Genomic DNA, 21,533 nt, shown 5'->3' with positions numbered 1-21,533 from the left:
TAAAAATTCATGTATTTTGTTGAAAATTTTCCTTTTTAGTAAAAAGTTCATCTTTTAGATTGATAATTCAACTATTTTAGTTGCAAATTAATTTGTTTTTGAGAATATTCATAATTTTAGTTAAAAGTTCACTTCTTTAGTCAAAAATTAAATTTTTTTTGTTGACATTTTTTAAGACGACAATTGATATTTTCACGAAACATGAAACTATTTCACATTTGCTTAAAGTAGATCGTTTTTACTTGAAAATTAATTTATTTGGTGAAAAACTTCTCTTTTTCAGTTGAAAATCTAATTATTCTGGATAAAATTTCTCTTCATTGACGAAAAAGTCTTTCTTGCTTGAAAGTTCAACCCTTTTCTTGAAAATTCCTCTCATAGAAAACTATTTGTGTGAAATTCGTTGCGTCTTATTTGGAAAAATAAAAATTAATTTAAAGGAAGAAATAGAAGGACAGTAATAAAATAAAATACATTAAAAAATTTTATTTTTTATTAATTATTAAGGGATATCATTTTCGAAGTCTATGTTTCTAGGAGATTGCAAAGATATGTTACTTGCCTTAATGAGTTGACAAGAAGATTAAGTGCTGGAAGTAATTTCAGGAAAACAGCGGTAGTTCGAATTTCTGAAAGATATTAGCCGAAACAAAATTGAAATGCTAGTTTTATCCAAAACATGTGATTATCATTTCATTAAATGTGAAACAAAACTTTTTAACTAAATTTCTCATACCAGAGTTTCTATGATATATTATTGAAAATTCTGAAATAGTAACTGAAAATAGGTAATTTTTAACTAAGTTTTATTAAATTGATTCTTATTTTTCTACATTTATCATGACAAGGGACGACGGCTGCAGTGCTAAGGTCCCTCGGCTGCGTGAGGGGAATTTGGATAGTGGGGGTAGAAAAAACAGGTAGACGGCGATCAAATGGGCTCCGCCCTAATATAGCATGTGGCGCACTAATCTGATGTTTTTTTTCATAATAAATGAAACTTCTGAGCAGTTAGTTTTCAAGAAAAAAAGGACAAATGAATGAGTGTTAAAAGTGCGGAAATAAGCTTGGAGCAGCAGATAAATCTAACGATAAATAAATTTAATATCTCATGTGCTTATCCTAATTTTCCTACATTGATCATTATTTTACTACAAATTCTCATTTAAATCACCAATCAACCTTGATTTTTAATATAACTGTTTTAAATTATTAATTTAAACATAAACAAATTTGTATGCTTTGTATTTTTTTCCTGATAAAGAGAAAATGACTCTCGCTCACAAGTTCCGGCGGCAGCATTCTTACAGACCCTCAGCTGCGTCAGGGGAAGTTGGGTAGTGGGAGTAGGAAAACAGGTAGACGGTGATAAAATGGGCATCGCCCTAATATAGTACACGGCACAGTAATCTAATGATCTTTTCAGCACAAATGGAAATTCTAACTAAGCAATTTGTTTAGAAGCAAAAAAAAAGGAAGAAAGAAAGATAAGTGTAGTAAATGCGGAAATGAACCAGGAGCATCTAAAGATAAATAAACTCATAAAAATCTTGGGTTTTTATCCTAATTTTCCTACATTCATTATCATTTTAAGAAACAGATATTTCTAACAGTGCCCTCATCCCAAGTCTCAATTGAATTACCAAAAATAAAGATTTTGAACATAATATTTTTAAATTACTAATAAAAAAATTTAAAAAATGGTTCTGTTCTCTATTTCATTACAGATAAAGCAGAAAGGACCCACGCCGTCAAGGGCCCGCGGCAGCAGTCTCAAGGTCCCTCAGCTGCGTAAGGGGAAGTTGGGAAGTGGTGGTAGATCAAACAGGTAGACGGTGATCAAATGGGCATCGCCCTAATATAGTATGTGGCACACTTATCTAATGATCTTTACAACATAAATGGATCATCTAACTGAGCAGTTAGTTTAGAAGCAAGAAAAAAAGGATGAATGAAAGATAAGTGTAGGAAATGCGGAAATGAACCAGGAGCAGCAGGAGCCCCTAACGATAAATAAACTCATAAACACCTCGTAAGTCATATCGAGGTAGAAACTGGAGGAACAAGCAAATAGGGACGCTCGTTACATTAGTTGCGTTACGGGCGAGAAAGTTTTATTACCGGACAATGCAAAGCGAAGCGATCATGAAACCGTTTGACCCGCACGCTGGCTAGGAATATTTATTGCATTACATCCGTCTAGAAACGTGACGTTATCGGATACGAAAGACGATGAGGAAGCCACACTAAGGCTTCTAAAAAAAATGACGATAAAATTCGATCCGGAATCATTTTACTATTAGTTGGCTTCACGAGTTCTGGTATAGTAAAAATATGCCGATATACGTTATGTCAACGATATGTTAAGTGGATATTAATGAGCTAGAAATAAAATCAGTTTTACGGTTTGAATCAAGCTTGTCATCCGGAAAAAGATACGAATAGCCGGATTTCTCGGCATCAATATCGAGAGCTGGAACAGGGACTATTTGTACCGAACTTTTGGTAAAATAAATAAATCAATGTTTTAAATTTTAGAATATTTTATTAATCTTTTATCTTTTAAATCAGTTTTTTAACAATAATGTATTATCAGTTTCATTTCACTTTATTTTAACGAAATCGGTTGCGGCCTAATTTTAAAAAGCTTTGATACTTAATTACGATAATTATTAATTTTTTGAAATTTATGAAATGTGAAATAAGATGTATTTAATATTCTTTCAATTTTTAATCACATTTCAAAAGTAAATTGAATATGAAATAATGGGCGACAATTGTGTTTTAAAAATAGCTAAAACATAACCATTTTTTAACACTTTGAAATCGCTATTACACTCGCAGTGTTTAGTGCTTTAATTTAAAAATCACCTCATAAGGTTAATTTTTTATCAGATCTTTCAGAATTTTTAGTTTTTAAATTGAAAATTTTGATTTATAATAATTTTGACGAAAATTTTGATTTGGGGCTTTAAACATATTTGCTGAATACAAAATAACTTTGAATATATTTTTAAATACTCTATAAGCTGTAATTGCAAATATTTTTTAGTAAGTTCCAAAATATTGACGATCAATCATCTAAAGATCAACAATCCATCTTCTTTAATTAACGCTCATATTGACCGTTATACATATTTCATATTTTTCTTAATATATTTCGAAACCCTTGTGGTATCTTTGAAAAAGATCTGATTCCACACGAAGACCAGTTACTTCCCATTCCGAGAATTCATCCGATATGGGTAATGTAACCACAGCAACCGAAGACAAAATTCTATTAAATATCTACGCTGAAATCATTCAACTCAAATGATTCGTTAAATATGAAACCAGTGTTATTCATTTTCCTTTTAAATATTAATATTAATCAAATATTGAATACTGTTATTAATTTAATATTAACTATTTTTAAAATCATGCTGATTAGCTGATACCTATGATGGTCACTGAGTCACCAGTGCGTGTCTAGTAATACAAATTGTTAAATTATGCCTCTTTTTACGAACATTAACATTTATTTTCTAACGCTTTATAACTCATTTTCTCAATCATTAAAATTTATATTCTTATGTATATAAGATATTAAAATCCGCCGTGGTATTGAGCAAAACATTATTTGCGGTTATCTTTATTAGACACATATTAAAGACCTTTGGTGCAGCATCGATTTACTAGGAAGTTAAGCAATTTCACTTTTCAATCAACATTCCTTATCATATTTTATCCTGTATTAAAGGCGTGGGAGAAGGAGTTTCTAACGCTTATTTCTATTCAAGAAAATCCTAGTCACGTAGCTGCTAATTGAACGTCATTTAATCCCAAACAGCTTACGATCTTGTCAGAATGCAGATACCTGACAAATGAACCTCATCCGATGTAAATCCTAGTCCAGGGCAGGTCATTTACATCGTGATCGAACTTGCACCGAGTAGAGCTCCTATTAGCCTTCATTCAATCTACTTAATACAAAGGGGAAACAATTTCTAAACATTGATTGCCACAGATTAAAAGGATTACCTCTTATTACTGGAATTATGGCGGATTACAAGGGGATATCAGGATTCAAGGTGGATTACAAGGATTACCAGTGGATTAAATAGGGTAACAAGTGGATTAAACAGGATTAAAATATGATAACCCACGATTAAAATAGGATAACCCACGATTAAAATTAGAATGCTCTGGTTAAAAGTGTATTACCGCTGATATTGAGTTATTACTTACGGTTACAAGTAGATTATCTGAGGTTGCAAGTGGATCAACTAGTATTACGACGGGATTTCTAGAATTAAAAGTGAGTTACAAAGAATCACTAACAGATTATTTGAATTACAAGTGGATTAACTGAGTTTACAAGTGTATTGAATAAGGTTTCAATGGGATTTTTCAGGATTATAATCAGATTGTGCAGGATTCCAATCTGATTATTCTGCTCACAAGTCGGTTATCGTGGGTAATTATTGTATTACCTAGGAATACAAGTGGATTAACTAGGATTACAAGTGGATTATCTGGAATTGCAAGTGGATCAACTAGCATTAGTAGGATATTTTCTTGGGTTTAAACTGGGTCGCATAGGGTTATAATGGATTATTTTTATTACGAGTGGATTAACAAGGATTAGAAGTGTATTGCATAGGGTTACAAGTGGATTAACTAGGCTTACAGGTGGATTGCCCGTAGCTGGCAAGATCATTATCCGGGATTAAAAGGGGATTATCTAGGATTACAGGTAGAATACTTAGGGTTAAAAGTGAATTAATTTGACTTACCCGAATTGCAGGTGGATTTTTTAGTATTACGTGTAACAGGTAATTGCATTAAAATTATGCGAAATACATTTTTCATATAATAACTCATAACGACCTAGCGTTTTTTGTTGTTGGAAAATACATATATTTTTTGTAAAAATGGAATAGCATTTTACTTATGTCAAAAAAGCTCGAAACTGGTTTTTCTCAAAACATTAAAAAGTTTGAATTTATTCAAAAATAATAAAAAATAATGAAAATTCAAGTACAAAACCGTTTAATGTCCTTAATGATAAAATACCATTCGCTGCTATATTAGAAATGAATGTGCCAAAGGATTTAATTTTACTTATTTAAAAAACGGCTTTATACTTTTTCCTTAATCATATTTACAATGCTTCAAAGTTGCCTAAACGTAATAAACATTAAAAAACGTCGAGTGCAAAAACGCTTTAAAACGCATAATAACAAGAACGCTTTCCTGCTATATAAAAACACAAAATGACACTTCGTATCAGATAATTTAAAATATGACAAAAGGAGGAATTGAATTCCCCTTAATTCAAAATGGGCTTGATACTTTATTTTCATCTTAAGTATAAATGAGTTTAAAATCAGTATACAAAATTATTTGGTAAAAAACTTGCAAGAACTTTCAGTTTAAAAATGATTGAGGCCCAACGGGAGTAGATTACAGAGTTTTTCAAAAGGATAAATTAGACTAATTCGCATTGAGAGTGAATTATCTAGGGTTACAAGTGGACTACTTGGATAACAGCGAATAAAAATAGTATTAACTTGGGTTACAAGTGGATTAACTAGGATTAAAAGCAGATTAAACTAGATTATCTGGAATAACAAGTGTATTACCTGTAATCACAAGTGGATTACACGGAGATTTCCTACGACTGCAGGTAGATTGTACTAGGTTTGCATTGGTCAGCTTTATTGAACTGATTAACTAAGTTTATAAGTGGGTTACCTAGGGGTACAAGTGCATTATTTATGATCACAAGGGGATTACCCAGAATTACAACTGGATTACCTAGGCCTACAAGTGGAATATATCGAATTACAAATGGATTGCCAGAGAACTACTAAGTATTCAATGTGGATTGAGCTGGATTACGTGGATTACTTCCGATAAGAATGGGATTATCTGGTGTTACAAGTGGATTATCTAGAAAAACAAGTAGATTATCTATAATCAAAATGGAATTTTCAAGAATTACAATTGGATAACTCCGCTCTCAAGTAGTTTACCGCGGATAAGAAGTGTATTACGTAGGGCTACTCTGGAGTTAAAAGTAGATTAACGTGGATTGCCGCAATTAACAAGTAGATTATTCAGGGTTACAAATGAATTATCTGAGATTACAAATAGGTCACTCATGATTACAAGTAGATTACTGATGATTACACGTAGTTTGTAGTAGAATTTTACTTTAATTTATTTTAATTTAATTTTCATGCGATGACTTGCGTGGCTTGAATTACCTAGGATGACATGTAAGTTGCAGATGAGTCACTCAGGGTGTACACAGAATCAGCTAGGATTACAAGTGGATTGCTAAAGGATTCCCTAGGAGTACAAGTGGTTTGCTTCAGATTATTTGGATTACCCTAGGATTACAAGTGTGTTACTCAGAATCCAGGATTACAATTAGCTTCTTTGGATGACTCGAATCATCTAGGATTACTAGTAGATCAAATGTAGATTTACATAAGGATAACATTGGATTACTGGATTACTCGATTACTCCAGATTACCAGTTCGGATAAGAGAGCGGTCTAGCGGATTAACAAAGTTGTTTCTCCTCGACTTATTGTAAATGCTCGTCCTGGAAACGATACTCGCGTGATTGCCTTTCATTAGGGCAAATTCGCAGGATTGAATGAGATTCGGGCGAAACGGGATCCGGAGGAGGTGCTGTATTTTACTTGATCGTTAACCAAAAGGTCCAGGTTTCGAGTTCACATTCGTTAGTGAATCGAGGGCTGAGCCCGGAGTCGGAGAGTATCGTTAAAGCGTATTTACGTGGGCCTCTATCTGCCACCAAATAAACTTTGTTAATAGCCTTGTTGCCCATCCACCATTTTTACATTCTCGTATGAAAGCTGATATCTTTTTAAAGTGACTGCGGATTACACTCTCACCCGGCGAAACAAGATATTAATCGCCTTCAGAGGATCCTCGCATTTTTATAGAGTTATTTATAAAGTTTTCAATTTTCGACGAGTAATTTTTTTATATTATCGGTATTATTTATCATAACGAGCACTGCATTTTTACAAGGCGAACCGAAAATAAGTGTACCAGGTCCGGTTTTTCATTATTCTGTGAAATCCAAATTCTACTAACAAACATTTTAACAATTTTTACAAATCAAAATTTTTCTTTCACTCAAGTTATATTAACCATAATGCTAAAGTTTTAAAGCCTTCGGTTAGATAAAGCGATAGCGCTCACTGTTTGTAATCGGAAAGTCGGGGGCTCGATTCTTGTAACCGTAATTTTTTGTACAGGTTTTAATTTTTCTTATTCTTTTAATGCAGAATAACACTTCCTAAACAGTTATAATATATATCAAACAAAGAATTGAACTTAGATTATTCCAGAAAATTCTTGATGCATCTTTCTTAAAAAATATTAAAGAAGTTAAGAAAATAACCGGCTTTAAAGACAATAAATATTTTCTGCTGTAAAAAACCATAAAGGCACAGTCTTTAATTTGTGTAACTCTTTTACAATACTTTTTTAACTTAGTTACTTTGGAGTAACAGTTCCTAAACGATTCGAATTTTCAAGCTGGTCATAAACGAAATCAAAATTATTCAATTTTTATAGATATATTTACATATTTGGCTCAAAATATTAAAATTTCTAATTATTTACACTACAAAGCTTTTTTCGGAACTTCAAAATTCATAATCGTGTAGCATACACTACAATGTCTGCAAGAGGACTTTTGTCTTTTTTTTTAATTCAGGGCAACTTATTGTCTCAGCTATACAATCAATCAGGTTCTAAAATCAGGTATAGATGAAAAAATATAAGATTGTTTCAATAGAATTTGGAATGTGAACAAAAAAGTAAATAACACGCAATTTTGTAAAAAATGTTTGCTCACGCAAACCCGGCTTCGAGAACATAAAAATACTTGCCTACAACGATTTTACTTGGCATTTGAAAAGAATTATACTGCACATTAATACATTCGAAGATGAAAAAGTAATTTATTATTAATTTCTAGTGTTAATACTACTAATTGTTTCACTAATTACTTCTGAAAATTTATGAACATCAAAAAGTGACTGATCCTGTACATGCATGTACTTGAAGCGACATATTAATTAATTTTCTGAAGAAAATGATCCATGATGACTTCTGGACGTAACCAGGAAGCGAAAACCTCTATGTGTCTTGTCATATACGTTTCCGATGATAATTACTTAATAAATTATCAACAATCTTTAATTTTATTATATTTAAGTTGCAATTTAAAAATTTATTAAAATAAACACTTTCCATGAATGTGGATTACTTTCCCTTTTGTGATATCTCGACTCTATGAAAATCTTCGGTGATTAAAACAGGAATGATCAGAAGGTTTACGGTGAGCAATGATTCTTCAGAGAAATGAACTTTGCTAAGTTGTAAATTACCCTGTCCTATAAAGGAACAAAGTTGGAAAACTGGTCTAATAAAAAATTAGACCGGATCTCAAAAGTATTATTTGCCTTCCTATTTAGAAAAAATTCGTGTACGAAGAGACTCACAAGCAAACGATTTTTATTATTTGTTTTGAGTGTTAAAGCAGGAACATTAATATTCTAAATTCCTTAAATCACTTGTCAAAACAAGAGACTACCATTAAAAATAAAGTTTGAATGCCCTTCTGTTGAATCATTTTTATTTATAAACCTGAGTTATTGTTAAGGCATTGGCACAATTTTCCCCATATAAAAGTGAAAATCTCGGATACATTTCCGCAATTAAAATATAATAAAACACAGAAAGTAGCGACATGCAGGTAGGTGAAACCTATCTGAGTTTTCATAAATAACCGAAACATGTAAATACGTAATATACGTATCAAAATAACGATCCCTAATTACCAAGAAATCGAAGACAAATGCCGTAAAATATGAGAATAGACACGTACTACTTTTAAGTTTGTTACGATTTCTGGTACCTGAAAAATTGGAGATTTTAAATTTATGTTGAGTAGATTATTGAGTGAGGAAGGTATGTAATTAGGCGTGATTTATAATGAATTTCCATCTATACTTGTGCCTGCAATTTTGACACCTTTTGAACAACACTGGATCGAGTTAGGGTGCATGAAATTGAAACAAGTCTGGCTATAATGAATACCTTAGAGCTCAGGTAAATGATCGATCGATTCGATTTCACCTTTTGAAGGCATCTTGTCGGAAAAGCGATTTGCGCGCCGATTAGATCAATCACTATCGAATGTCAGCGCTGTAATCACAAAGGCGCACTTATTGGCCGCGAATTGCTCGCACATCGGATCACACACTGATAAAATATTGCTGATCATTATAATGCTGCACTGGATCTTGAGTATTGTATCGTAGGTATTGTTTCAAAGTTTCGAATAATAGGAATTTCAGACATTACTTTCTAAAATGAGTACAATTTTCTATCTATGAAATTACTGTACCCTTTTCTTAAAATTGGTAAATAATTATGTTCTTAATATTTTGCTATCACATTACAGTTCTTAAACTTTTGCACAATTTTAAAAAGATGAAAAAAAGAAACTTTTGGAAATATTTAAACTGACTTTTTATTTTGGAAAATTAATTTAGATGTAAAATTAAAACAGATTTCGAAACATTTCAAATAATTTTGAAAGATATTCAAAAATTTGGAAAACAACTTTTCAATCATCTAGAATTTGCAAGGGTCTCAACAGATTAAAATGTGCCGATAGTTTTAATTTAAAAAGATTTTTGTCGAATTTGAGGTATAATTAATTCCAGCCAGTTTAAAATATTTTTGTAAATTCATCTCTTTTTGTAGAAGTTTAATCTTCTTTGGTTATAAATGCGAATATTTGATTAAACATTAATCTGTTTCGTTTGAGGATTTCACCTTTTTTGCAACATTTTTCTTTTTTTAGATATAATTACCTTTTTATGATTGATAATTTTAAATAATTTTTGGTTGAAAATTCGACTATTTAGTCTTAAGTTGAACTGCTTAATTAACAAATAATTCATTATAATGAAGATTCATAATTTTAGATAAAACTCCTATTTTTTCGCTGAACATTCATGTTTTTCTTTAAAATTTTTTTTTAAATTAATCAATTTTGTTTTAGGATTCAAGTAATCAGTTAAAAATTCTTCTCTTTGGTTACTAATTCAGGGAAATGGTAGCAATCAAAATTTTCAAAATTTTCGGGAAAAAACTCATCTAGTTTTCAGAAAATTCGTTTCTTCTGTTAAATCTTTAAAAATGATTTTACGAAATTTACGAAAAAAATTGTTTTTAAAAGTAACTTTTTCGCAGTTATTTAAAATGAAATGAATAAAAGTATGGAATGTTAAAAAAAACATAAATCTCTTAAGTAAATGTCAAATGGATTTAATAACAAATTTGTTTATTACGAAAATCCAGGATATACACATTAAGTTTTATAATTATCTATTCTCTACATTGAAATAAAGATTTTAAGGACTATCATAATATATTTATCGTTATTTTCTAAAGTTTATAATTATATTATTTTAAAAAATTTCATTTTGTAACCATACGTTAACCATTGCTGCGAATAAATAAAATGCAAATTATAATAATTCAAATAAACATTAAGAGCAGAAACTAAAGGCTTTCAAATTTTTTTTCGGACATTATTTAAGTTTTGTATTACTATAATATTTTATTATTATATAATATTATTATATATTTTTTATTTTATTATTATTTAAGTATTCATATGGCGTAATATAAAGCTAATATATTATTTAACTGGAACGGCACGTAAAGTTGTTCAAAGTTTCGAAAGATTTTTGCAAAATTTTAATTAAATAAGTTTCATTTCGCTTTGACCTAAGCTGTGAAGGTTTTCTAATTTACTAAACTGAGAAAGTACTTTCAGTTCAAATATGGTACAAGTAATGACGTCATAAAATTTGAAAGTGGAGAATTTTCAATTCTGTATTAAATTTTAATTTGAAACTACTTTAAATAAATTTTTATCATTTGGAACCTTCAAATTTACTATCTTTTTAATTAAGAAAATATAAATGTTCTGTGCTCTACTCAATTGGAAAAATTATTTTCAATGGAATCTCGATTAAAATTTATTCTGCGAGAATGCTTTTAAGTTCAGTGAACAAAACCTATTGCCATGTATTGCAATTGAGTATAATTGATTAAATTTAATTAAATTATTTATAACATCCAGTAGCGATCATAGAAAAGGTAGCCAAAAACAATTGAATTATTTATTTTATTATTTTTCTTAATGTGAAAATTGACAAAAAAGTTAATACTAGGAATGCAAGGTCAGATTAAAAAATATATATATCATTCGAATTTTTGTAAAAAATTCGACTGTTTCCATTTTCATTTCTACAATTCTAACTACTAGATTTTGTACAATACAGGAAAATTCGTTATCACGGTAAAATGTCAAACGCAAATTTTGTTCGTTATAAACAAAATGTTAGGGTAGGTAATAAAATCCTTAAACTTACGATTTTATGATAAAATTGAAAAGGAGGAATCAAATTTATCCCTAAAAATGTATGTGTGATTATGAAACTTTCAGGAAATATTGCTTAATTGACTGACAAAAATTTCTACTATTGTAGGAAAAATTATGTTTACTTGACATACAATTGAAAATTGATTTTTCCAAAAAATTAAAAAAATCAATAAATTTGTTTGCGAAGGTAAGTATGCGAAACTTTATTCTTAATATTTAATTTAAAAAAAATCAATTATGACTTAATAACTAAACTATAACGATTTTTTTACATTATTTAGCTTTCAAGAGCTTTTAAATTGCTTTTAAATGACTCAAAAATAGTTTTAATACTGGCAATATTTCAAAAATTGAAAACGTAGCTTCTTGTTTACTTCAAATAAAATTTTTGTATTCCTTTTAAGGATTTTCAAGCGTTTCAAAATAATAAAAAAAATTCTTAAAGATTCCTGGAAAAATTTAAATAAAAAGTTCCAAAAGATTTTCAAAATTGTCAAGAAATAATCTAGAAGGCTTAAAGCAAATTTTTTATTCCGAACGATTTTGAAAATATTTAAAAATAATAATTATATTTAGTTAAAAATCCTGTTTTAGAAAATAATTTTCTTATCAAATTCAGAATTTTAATTTTGCATTCAAACTTATTTTTCTCCTCAAATTACACTGTGGTTGAAATTGTTGTTCTTTTTTTAACTTAAACATCTTTTGTTTTAAAATTCAACTATTTTGTTCAAAATGCCTATTTTTAAGTACAGTTAACTGTTCTTGGTTTGAAATTAAAATCTTTTTGGTTGATATTGGAAATCGGTAGTTGGTAAAGGGGATGGACTAATCGTCCCGAAGACGCTATGTACATTTATATACCTTTAAGATCGAATAAAAAAATAAAGGTTCAACTTAATCATAAAATCGAAACTTCAAGAACCTCAGTAACATGCTTGAACTTTTACAAGATGGAATAGTGAAAATGGTCAAAAATAAAACTTAAAAACTCAAAAAAGTCTAATTTTTTACATAAAAACCTCTAAAGCGACCCATAATTTTTTTCTTTAATCTCGCAAAAGTAGGGCATTATTTTTATACCAAAAGATGGAACTTTCTGATTTAAGCTTTAAGCAAATCGAAAAAAAAAAACAGATCTTATGGGGGCACACAATCAAATATCTGAAGTATCTTCAGAATATTTGGAATGTTTTCAGCAATAATGAAGTGAAAAAATAGGAAAATTATTTCCTTTATAGATTGCTAAATTCCTAGAAGATCGGAAGTTATCAACCATATCAACCAGGTCCAGTTCCCTTTAAGGTCGAGCGAGCAACCAGGTATGGAAAACAAAGAAATAAAAAAAAAATGGAATAGGTGACAAGTTCCGTCCATTTCTGTCGAAGAGTGCCAATAGAAAAAAGCGTTAACTCTTAATTCGAAAATTAATCAGCTCTTTGATATTTCTTCGTTGCCTCACAGTTTTCAGGAAAAAATGATAAATCTGACTTAGTTAATCATGCACTTCAAAGAGAACGTACTATATATTATATTATTCTAATACATCAATCCAATTCTAAGTGAAATTTTTTCAAATTTAAAAACGTATTAAGAAATTTTCAAAATTAATTTTGCTAAATTTCAAGTATTTTCAAAATAAAATCTGCGACATTTTTATGACTTGAAATTAGACAATTAAATCTTCAGACTTTAACATTTACAAAGTTGCAATTTACAGTATTCTGATAACATAATTAAATTTTTAAACGATTATTAAAGACTTACAATAATTTGAGATTTAAATGCTTTAATTTTCCAGTTTTTGACATCACAATTTAAATTGTTGTATTTTGAAAGATTATATTATTTAAAAAGGGTTAGTTTTCAAAGCTAAAACTTGCAATAGTTAACTGCTAAAATGATATTATCATAAAGCTATCAATCATGATTTTTGCGCTATTTAAGTATTAAAAATTTAAAACTTTTATACCCGAAAAATATTTTATTTTAAATATTGAATACTTGAACAAAGTCATAGTATTCAAAGAATTAGACTTCTTCAGAATTTGAAGTATTTAAAAATAAAATAATATTAAATTAATTAATTAGTAAAAAAATGTTATCAGACTTTTTCGAGTAAGTTTCTTTTTTCATATCTGAAGAAAATATTAAGAAGGTCAAGGAATGTTCAAAACTTTTTATCTTTTCAAGGAATTTAAAAATTGAAAATAGGTATTTCAATAGTTTATAAGGATTTTTCAATATTTTAGGTTATTTACAAGAATACCAAGGAATTCGTTTAAAAAAATGAAGGAATCTCAAAGAATTTTAATGATTTTTCAGAATTTAAAAAATATCAGTCGGATTTGAAGATGTTTCTAGACTTTCGGAAGATTTGGAGTAACTTTATAGATCCTTTAGGATTTTATCATTCAAAAAATATTCCACGTGATTTTTAAAGGATTTTAAAGTATTGTATAAGATTTCAAGGATTATCGAAAGGAATTTCTCAAGATTTAAAAAAGTTTAATAAGATTTTAAAAAATAACAAACTTTTTAAAATTAATATTAAAAGAGTCAGATATTGTTAAGGCCTATAGAATGCGCACAAAATCTACAAAATGCTTGTTTTTACGCAGTTAAATTTAAAATTGCAAACTGTAGTTTTTAAATTTGGTTTATCTGATTAAGACCAATAACATAATAAGCGAAGCATTACAAAATTGGTACCCTTACTAAATGAGCATTTAAAAATTAGGAAACTTTAAAACAAATGCGTTTAAATTTCAACTTCTTAAGCTAAAGAACTTTAATTTCAAAACCCTAAAAATTAAGCTACTTTAGAATTGCACTTTAGAATTGAGATTCTTCTGTACAAAAAAATCACTTTGATTTTCATTGGACAAAATTTAAAAAAAAAGATATATATAAATATTAATAAATATATTATATATATATTTTTAATGTTTTTTATTGGGATTTGATAATGGTGAGAATAAAGAGGACGAAAGAAATAGAAAAGAGAAGGAAGTGGATTTGTTTGGTTGCCTTCTCATTTTTCTTTCTTCCATTTTATTTTTGTCCATAGTAAAGACGAATAATTTTCTGTTCTTTTCTTCTTTTTTAGAGGGAAGGGAGGGGAGAGAAGTGTTCCTTTTCTTTCAGGTTCTAATGGGAACATTTTGTGGTGGTTGTCCAAATTTGGTCGTTAGATTCTTGATTTTATTTTCAGGAATTCTTTTCAAAAATATAAAAATTTCAAATATTGCGAACTTTTAGAGTTTAATTATTCTGAAAACATGAAAAATTATATGATTGGTGAATGGAAACTTTTAAAATTAATTAATGCAAACTTGAAGCATTGAAAATTAAACAACTCCGATTTGAAAGGACTCGAACGGCAATCAGATAGTAAAAGACGAAGCGAGTGAATGAATTGTAAGATTATTGTTATTATTATTATTATTAATAATTTTTTATTCTTAAAGATTTCTTATTTAAAATTTAAAGTCTTCCCTTTTAACAATATGACATTCAAAACAATTGATGTCATTTTGTTGACTAGGTGTCATTAATTAATTTTTTCATGCTTAATACGGAAATTTTTTTGGAAAAAGGTTCAAAATATAACATTCCATTGGATTGGTGCTTTAATGTGCATATGAGAGGTAAACGTGTACTTACAAAAATTTGAATAGATAAAATTCTGCATGAAACTAAAAAAATTTGTTTCTATCACCAATATTCTCGGAGTTACGGGCTTTCAAAAAACCCCGATTTTTTCCAATTTTTTGCCAAAAATTACATGTTATTTTATTTCTCTGTAGCTCGAATCCTGATAAGCAGATCTAAGAATGGTCAACATATGAATTAAAGTAGGTATAAATACCTATAATTAAAAAAGAATTGTTCTAAATATAATAAATCGCGAGTTAGAACCTGCCAAAGGTGACCCATTTTGACCTGAATTTACAGGTAAATGCCTAGATTTCAGTTTTTTCTAAGTAGCTTCTTTCGGAGTTGTCGCAGACGAAAGTTCTGAGAGATTGAATACAAGAGGATTTAGTTCTGCGTTCGTTAAAAAAACAAAATGTTCCTAGTCCCAATATGTCTCGAGTAATGACCTTCCAAATATGTTTATTTTTTTGTCTTTTTTCACCGAACATCCGAAAGTCGTGTTGGTTCGGTGAAAAAATATCAAAAAATAGGCATATTTGGAAGGTTTTCTTTTTTTTTAGTTTACACAGACTTAAGTTGTTGTGTATTCATTCATAGGAACTTTCGTCTGCGACAAATCCAAAACGAGCTATTTACAAAAAACTGAACTCTGGGCATTTACCTGTAAATTTAGGTTGAAATGGATCACCTTTGGCAGGTGCTAACTTACGATCTATTATAGTTAGGACAATATTTTTTTGGCTGGAAATTACAGGTATTTAGGTCTACTTTAATTCATCTGTTGACCATTTTTAGATCTTTAATTTTAGAACTTTAATTTTTGTAAGAACACTTTTACCTCTCTAATGCACGGGAAAGCACCAATCTGATGGAATGTGATATTTTGCACCTTTTCCCAAAAAAATTTCCATGTTCCGGGACAAAATCCTATTCACAGAACCGGACCCCATATTATGCACCTTCAAATGAACTACTTAAGAGAGAAAAAAATGACTGTCCCAGAAATTACCATCTAAAAGTACGAGATGACTGGACTATAATGCAATCGAGGCATAAGCAGAGCTTGCCTCGTTTCTTTTATATCATATTATATACATATATTCCGAAAGGCCACTTTTGTCTACATGGGGGGGGGGGGGTTTCCGTGCCCGACCCAAGTTGTTTTACACTTAAGCAGTTAAAAAAAGCGTATGGTTTTTTTAACTGGCCAGTTTAAACTTCCAGAAAGTATCATGTACAATCCATAATTTTTTCTCGAAAGTCAAAGAGATTCTTATTTTATGCTCAACTTAATAATTTGCAGATAATCAGCCTTAGGGTCAGGGATTATCAAATCGACACTCTAGTATAATCAAGTTAAATACCCTGTTTTCACACCTCTTGACGGTTCGAGTGCGTCCAACTTACGATCAGAGATAATCGAATCGAAACTTAGGGATGTTTAAGTTAAATATTTTGTTTTTAATTCACTTGTATCATTCGGGTCAAATAAAGCGCAAACTTCAGAAGGGAGTAACTGACGCGACCAAAGTGGTTATTTCGTTTATCCATACTGGAAGTTTGCATTTTGCGGAGAATGTGAGATTCTCTAAATTATATCTGTGATTTCCTGTGATTTGCCGTGATTCTCTGTGATTGACAATGGTAAGTATATATTTTACCTAATGTAAAAGTCTGAAGATCTCTCTAGACTAAGAGTTTTGAGATTAGGGTTAGAATAATAAAATGTTTTAAGTTGTATTACTGTCATTAAAAATCAATTAGTTTGTGATATTATTAATTGTCTTTTAACGTTCTCAAGCAGGATATTACACCGACAGGACATAATTTCATGGAGCTCGTGAAGAGTCGGCAATGCAGCCAAAAGATACTCGATCTATTCCTAGGTAAAATTTTTTGGTTGAATTGAACTGTTTTTGACTTAGAATTAATACATTTTCGGGTGAAATATCTACTATTACATTATTCCTTGAAAATTCACATTTTTTGGTTGAAAATAACTTTTTTAATACAAAATTTAATGATTATAATGCAAGTGTTTGATTAAAAATAAACTGCTTAGTAAAAAATTCATATTTTCGGGTTGAAAATTCAACGTTTTCACAGAAAATTCGTTTCTTACCTTTAAGTTCAATAATTTGGATAAATATCTTTTTATTCTAGGCTGAAAAATCGGTATTTGTTGAACATTCGTCTTTCTGGTTGAAAAATTCATTATTTTATTTGAAAGTTCATCTCTTTGGATGAAAATTGGGCTGATTTGTTAAAAAATCTTTTTCTTGTTGTTAATTTTTTCTTTTACTAAATATTTATGTCTAAAATTTTTTATTCAAAATTAATCCTTTTAGTTGGAAAATCAACTATTTGTATGAAAATTTATTCATTTTTTTGAAAAATGGTCTTTTTTTAGAAAACAATCTTCTGGGTTGAAAATTCGTCTTTTTGGTTTGGAAATTTTAAACAGATAATTCAAAAGACCTATAATGTAAAATTTTTTTCATTAAAGATTTTAGAATTATGCATTGTGAGGCGAATAATTTCATGATTGAAAAAGTTAAGAAGGGAACTTAATATTTAAAAACCGGTAAAAATTGAGTTATTTGAATTTATGGATTATTTAATTACTTTTTTCAAAAAATAATCGATTATAAAAATAAATTCACTCTTATTCCCCGCGGTTTTCCCCGGTCTTAAGTAATTGTTATGGCAAAATTTTAATTAAAGATTTTTGTGCAAATTTGACTCTTAACTTTTTTTGTAATATAGGTACATAAACTTTTAAAATTTTTATTATTACGTACTTTCATATTGTGATTGTCTCTTATTTTTTGCCAGATCGCAATTAAGGTATTGCTTTTGATGGATTTATCAGCTGAACTTCTATTTACTGTTCATTTTCAAAGAACGAAGTCGATGATGAATCATTTCATCTTTTAAGCGACGAAGACATTCGCAATATGCTTAAACTTGCAGAGCCAAGAAGTAAATTCATGAAAAATTATAATGAATTTCTTCAATAGGTATGCTAGACACAAGTACAAATTTTCCGTTTTGTACAGTTTAAATGCTTCAAATCTTCAGGTTACAATTAATGTTGAAGGATTCAAAGTAGAATCTATTTATTTCTGAAGACTTTTAATTAAAACTTGTCTAACTGTAAACTGTTTCTTTTTAAAGATTAAATAAGGGAAAACGGAACAAGCTTCTAACACTCCATCTGTCATTCAAAATATAAGCGAATCAAACTTGTTCGAATCAGCGCATGCTTCTACTTTTAGCCATGTGAACATTGAAGCGGTTGAATCAAATCAGTGTTAGAATTTTAGAAATATCTTATCACACACATTTTTTTATACAATTATATTGTGTAACTGCTAAATAGTAACTTCATCCATTTGTTTCTGTAACTAGGGCTTCATACACGAGTTTCTGCTGAGAACGGGGAATTGGTTTTGGAGACAATTGATCAGGACGCTGATGCTCCCACTGAAATTGATTTAGAACCCGAGGATGAATCTCACGAGCCCCCTCCGGCAGAGACCGAATATTGATGGTCTTAGACCATGTGGCGAGTAGGTCACGTGACCAGATTCCTACCTTATCTTCACTTTTTTTATTTTCCAACTTATTTTCACACGAAGCGCCACACCGAGTTGAAAATTTGGGATAATAAATAAGAAACACTAAGAAAGGTGGGTCTGGTCCTAAATTTTAATAATTACGAAAAAAGGAAAAAAACTATTTACAACAAAAAACTTTTATCATAATTATACAAATTTAGGACCAGACCCACCATTCTTAGTGCTTCTTGTTTAGTATCCCAAATTTTCAACTCGATGTGGCGTTTCGTGTGATAATAAATTGGGAAATAAAAAAGTGGTTCTAAGGTAGAAATCTGGTCACGTGACCTACTCATCACATGGCCTTAAATCTAACATCAATTCTGTTAGATGTTTAATTCGTTCTCCACCAGTTTTTCAGCAATCGCCCTTATTTCCTGACGCAAGTGAAATGTGTAATTTCCAGTGGTATAGCCGTAAAAAAATATGGCCTGGCGGTATTTTCTATAAACTACGTTACTAGTTTGAGGGGGGATTTTTTATGGAAAATGCTACAACTACTTTATTAAAAATGCAGTTTTTTCACGCGAAGGTTTATCTCCTTGATGGAAAATTTAATTAATGTGATGGAAATTAGTTGCATCTTTAGTTAGAAATAAATTTTTCAAACTGTCTATTAAACTATTATATTTTTGGTTAAAAATTTATCGTCTTTTTAAATGTATGTATTGTTAAAAATGATTTTTTAATCTCAAAATATTCACGAAGCTTTATAAAAACTTTATCCTGCGCTTATTGGATAAGTTGGAAATTTTTCTTTTTGGATAGAAAACTAATCTTTCGGATCGAAAATTTCTTTATTTTTTTTTTAATTTAACAAATTTTTTAAAAATTCGTTTCTTTCAAAGTTATCTTTATTAGAGATTTTATCTCAAAATTTAACGATTTCAATTTTGGTTAAAACTTCATCCTGTATATTATATAAGTTAAACATTTAACTGTTTGGTACAAAATTCATGTATTTTCTTAAAAAGTCGTCTTTTTGGACAGAAAGTTAATTTTGTTTGTAGAGACTTCAACTTTTTAGGTGAAAATTGAATTATTTGATAGAATATTCATATATCTTCTGAAAAAGTCGTCTTTTATCTAAAAAATTATTCTTGCTTGTTGAAACCTCAACTTTTTGTTTGGGAATTTACCTATTTTGTTAAAATATCAGCTTTTCACTAACTTCACTGATGCAGATGATTTTCTTGCATGTGATAGGGTGAAAATTTTTAACACGCAATATAAAATTGATTTCGTACTTTGGATTGACGCAGGTGATGAATTTCCAATGTTTGCACAAATCAAAGAAATATTATTTTCATTATCAAGCAATGATATTTTATTTTTCTGTGATGCTTTCAGAACCGTAGCATTTTCGGAACATATCTTTGCTTTCGAAATTATAAAAAGTTCTAAAAAAATGTTCATAAAACACTCCGACTTATACAATCCTCGGCCTGTACTTCTTCATAAACATTCAAAAAGAATGTATACTGTGACGAAAAGTGCAGTATAATTGGCTATATAATAGGTTCCGATTAGACGTCCACATCCTTGTACCTTTTAGAACCAGATTTTGCAGGGTTTTATAAATTAATCCATTTTTCTTTTCTTTTTTTGTATAAGTATTTAAAAAATAACAAAAATGATTTCGTAAGCAATTGTCATTTTGTAGGAATAATTTATTTCTATTATTAATAAAATTTTTATGAGCTAATATATAATATTCAGCGTTTTGCTACTGTATGAGCGCAAAAATAAATAAATTACATATAATATATTTTTGTTTGAGTTAAATGTAAGAAATTTTTGCCGTTTCGTTTAATTTTGTGTAAGTTTAAAAATATATATTGGGTAAATTTTTGCTATTAGTTATGTATAAAAATAAAACATACATGTTTTTCATTGAAAAGTTTTAGTTCACTTATTTAACCCATTGATTAGTATTTTACATATTTTAAAAGACTTAATTAATTTGGCCACATACCAGAAACATCACGTAATGTCGGTATTTCCAGTAACGCATTCCGTTTTTTTTAACTAGCATGGGGTTTTAATAAAACAAGATATACGTAACTGGAAATATACCCACATCAGGTGATGTTTCTGCTATGTAGACAAATTAATTTTTTAGTAATATTTGTGTAATAATTAAGAACAAAGATTTGACTACCCGAGGTAGTCGGGTCGTTTTGATTATCAGCAATAGTTGCTTTGACTAACAGAGATCATCATTTTAATCTATGAAAATAATAGATTTAACCATTTTCTATATTCTACGTGAATATTCTTGGATTTTCAAGTTGACACTCCCGAGATCGTAAACTTTACACTCCAAGATAGTGAACCTAGCCTCTAAATTTTGATACTCAAGAATCGTAAATTTGACATTCTGGGATAGTGAATCTGACCATCAAATTTTGATACTCCACGAATCGTACGCCCAACTATCTAGGGGGCTGTTCTATAGTCAAAACTCAAGTCTGACACTCTACATTTTCAGGGTGACTATCCATTTTTCTCCGTGTACAAAACAGAAAAATATTAACTGAAAACAATAATAAGTCCAAAAATATTAAAACACAACATCAATAAATTTTAATCCAAATAGTCGATTTTTATACCAGAAAGTTAAATTTTTTACCAAACAAACAACACTTTTTAACAAAATACATGAATTTTCCAATAGGGGCCTTCAATAAATCACGCAGCATCCTAGGATTGGGGAGAGGTCGACGAGAATGCTACGGTGAACCACGCGGGGGGGG

At 29.5% G+C, this 21,533-nt stretch overlaps 1 protein-coding gene and 1 long non-coding RNA gene across 5 annotated transcripts in view; one reads left to right on the top strand and one right to left on the bottom strand.

Moving 5' to 3' along the window:
* LOC117171367 (ras-related and estrogen-regulated growth inhibitor-like) overlaps window positions 1-21,533 on the bottom strand; it is a 177,963-nt gene that overhangs the window by 100,026 nt on the left and 56,404 nt on the right. The window lies entirely within an intron of this gene.
* Window positions 16,680-18,720, top strand: LOC117171368. 2 transcript variants are annotated; one of them, XR_004466866.1, is made up of 5 exons: window positions 16,680-16,801; window positions 16,962-17,043; window positions 17,993-18,177; window positions 18,335-18,470; window positions 18,569-18,720. It is a non-coding gene; the product is annotated as an uncharacterized LOC117171368 (long non-coding RNA). The 2 variants fall into 2 exon arrangements; XR_004466867.1 differs by having other exon boundaries at window positions 16,959-17,043.

This window comes from Belonocnema kinseyi, chromosome 4 (assembly GCF_010883055.1).
Source record: "Belonocnema kinseyi isolate 2016_QV_RU_SX_M_011 chromosome 4, B_treatae_v1, whole genome shotgun sequence".
Taxonomy (NCBI): Eukaryota; Metazoa; Arthropoda; class Insecta; order Hymenoptera; family Cynipidae; genus Belonocnema; species Belonocnema kinseyi.
This window is presented reverse-complemented; position numbering and strand designations above follow the sequence as displayed.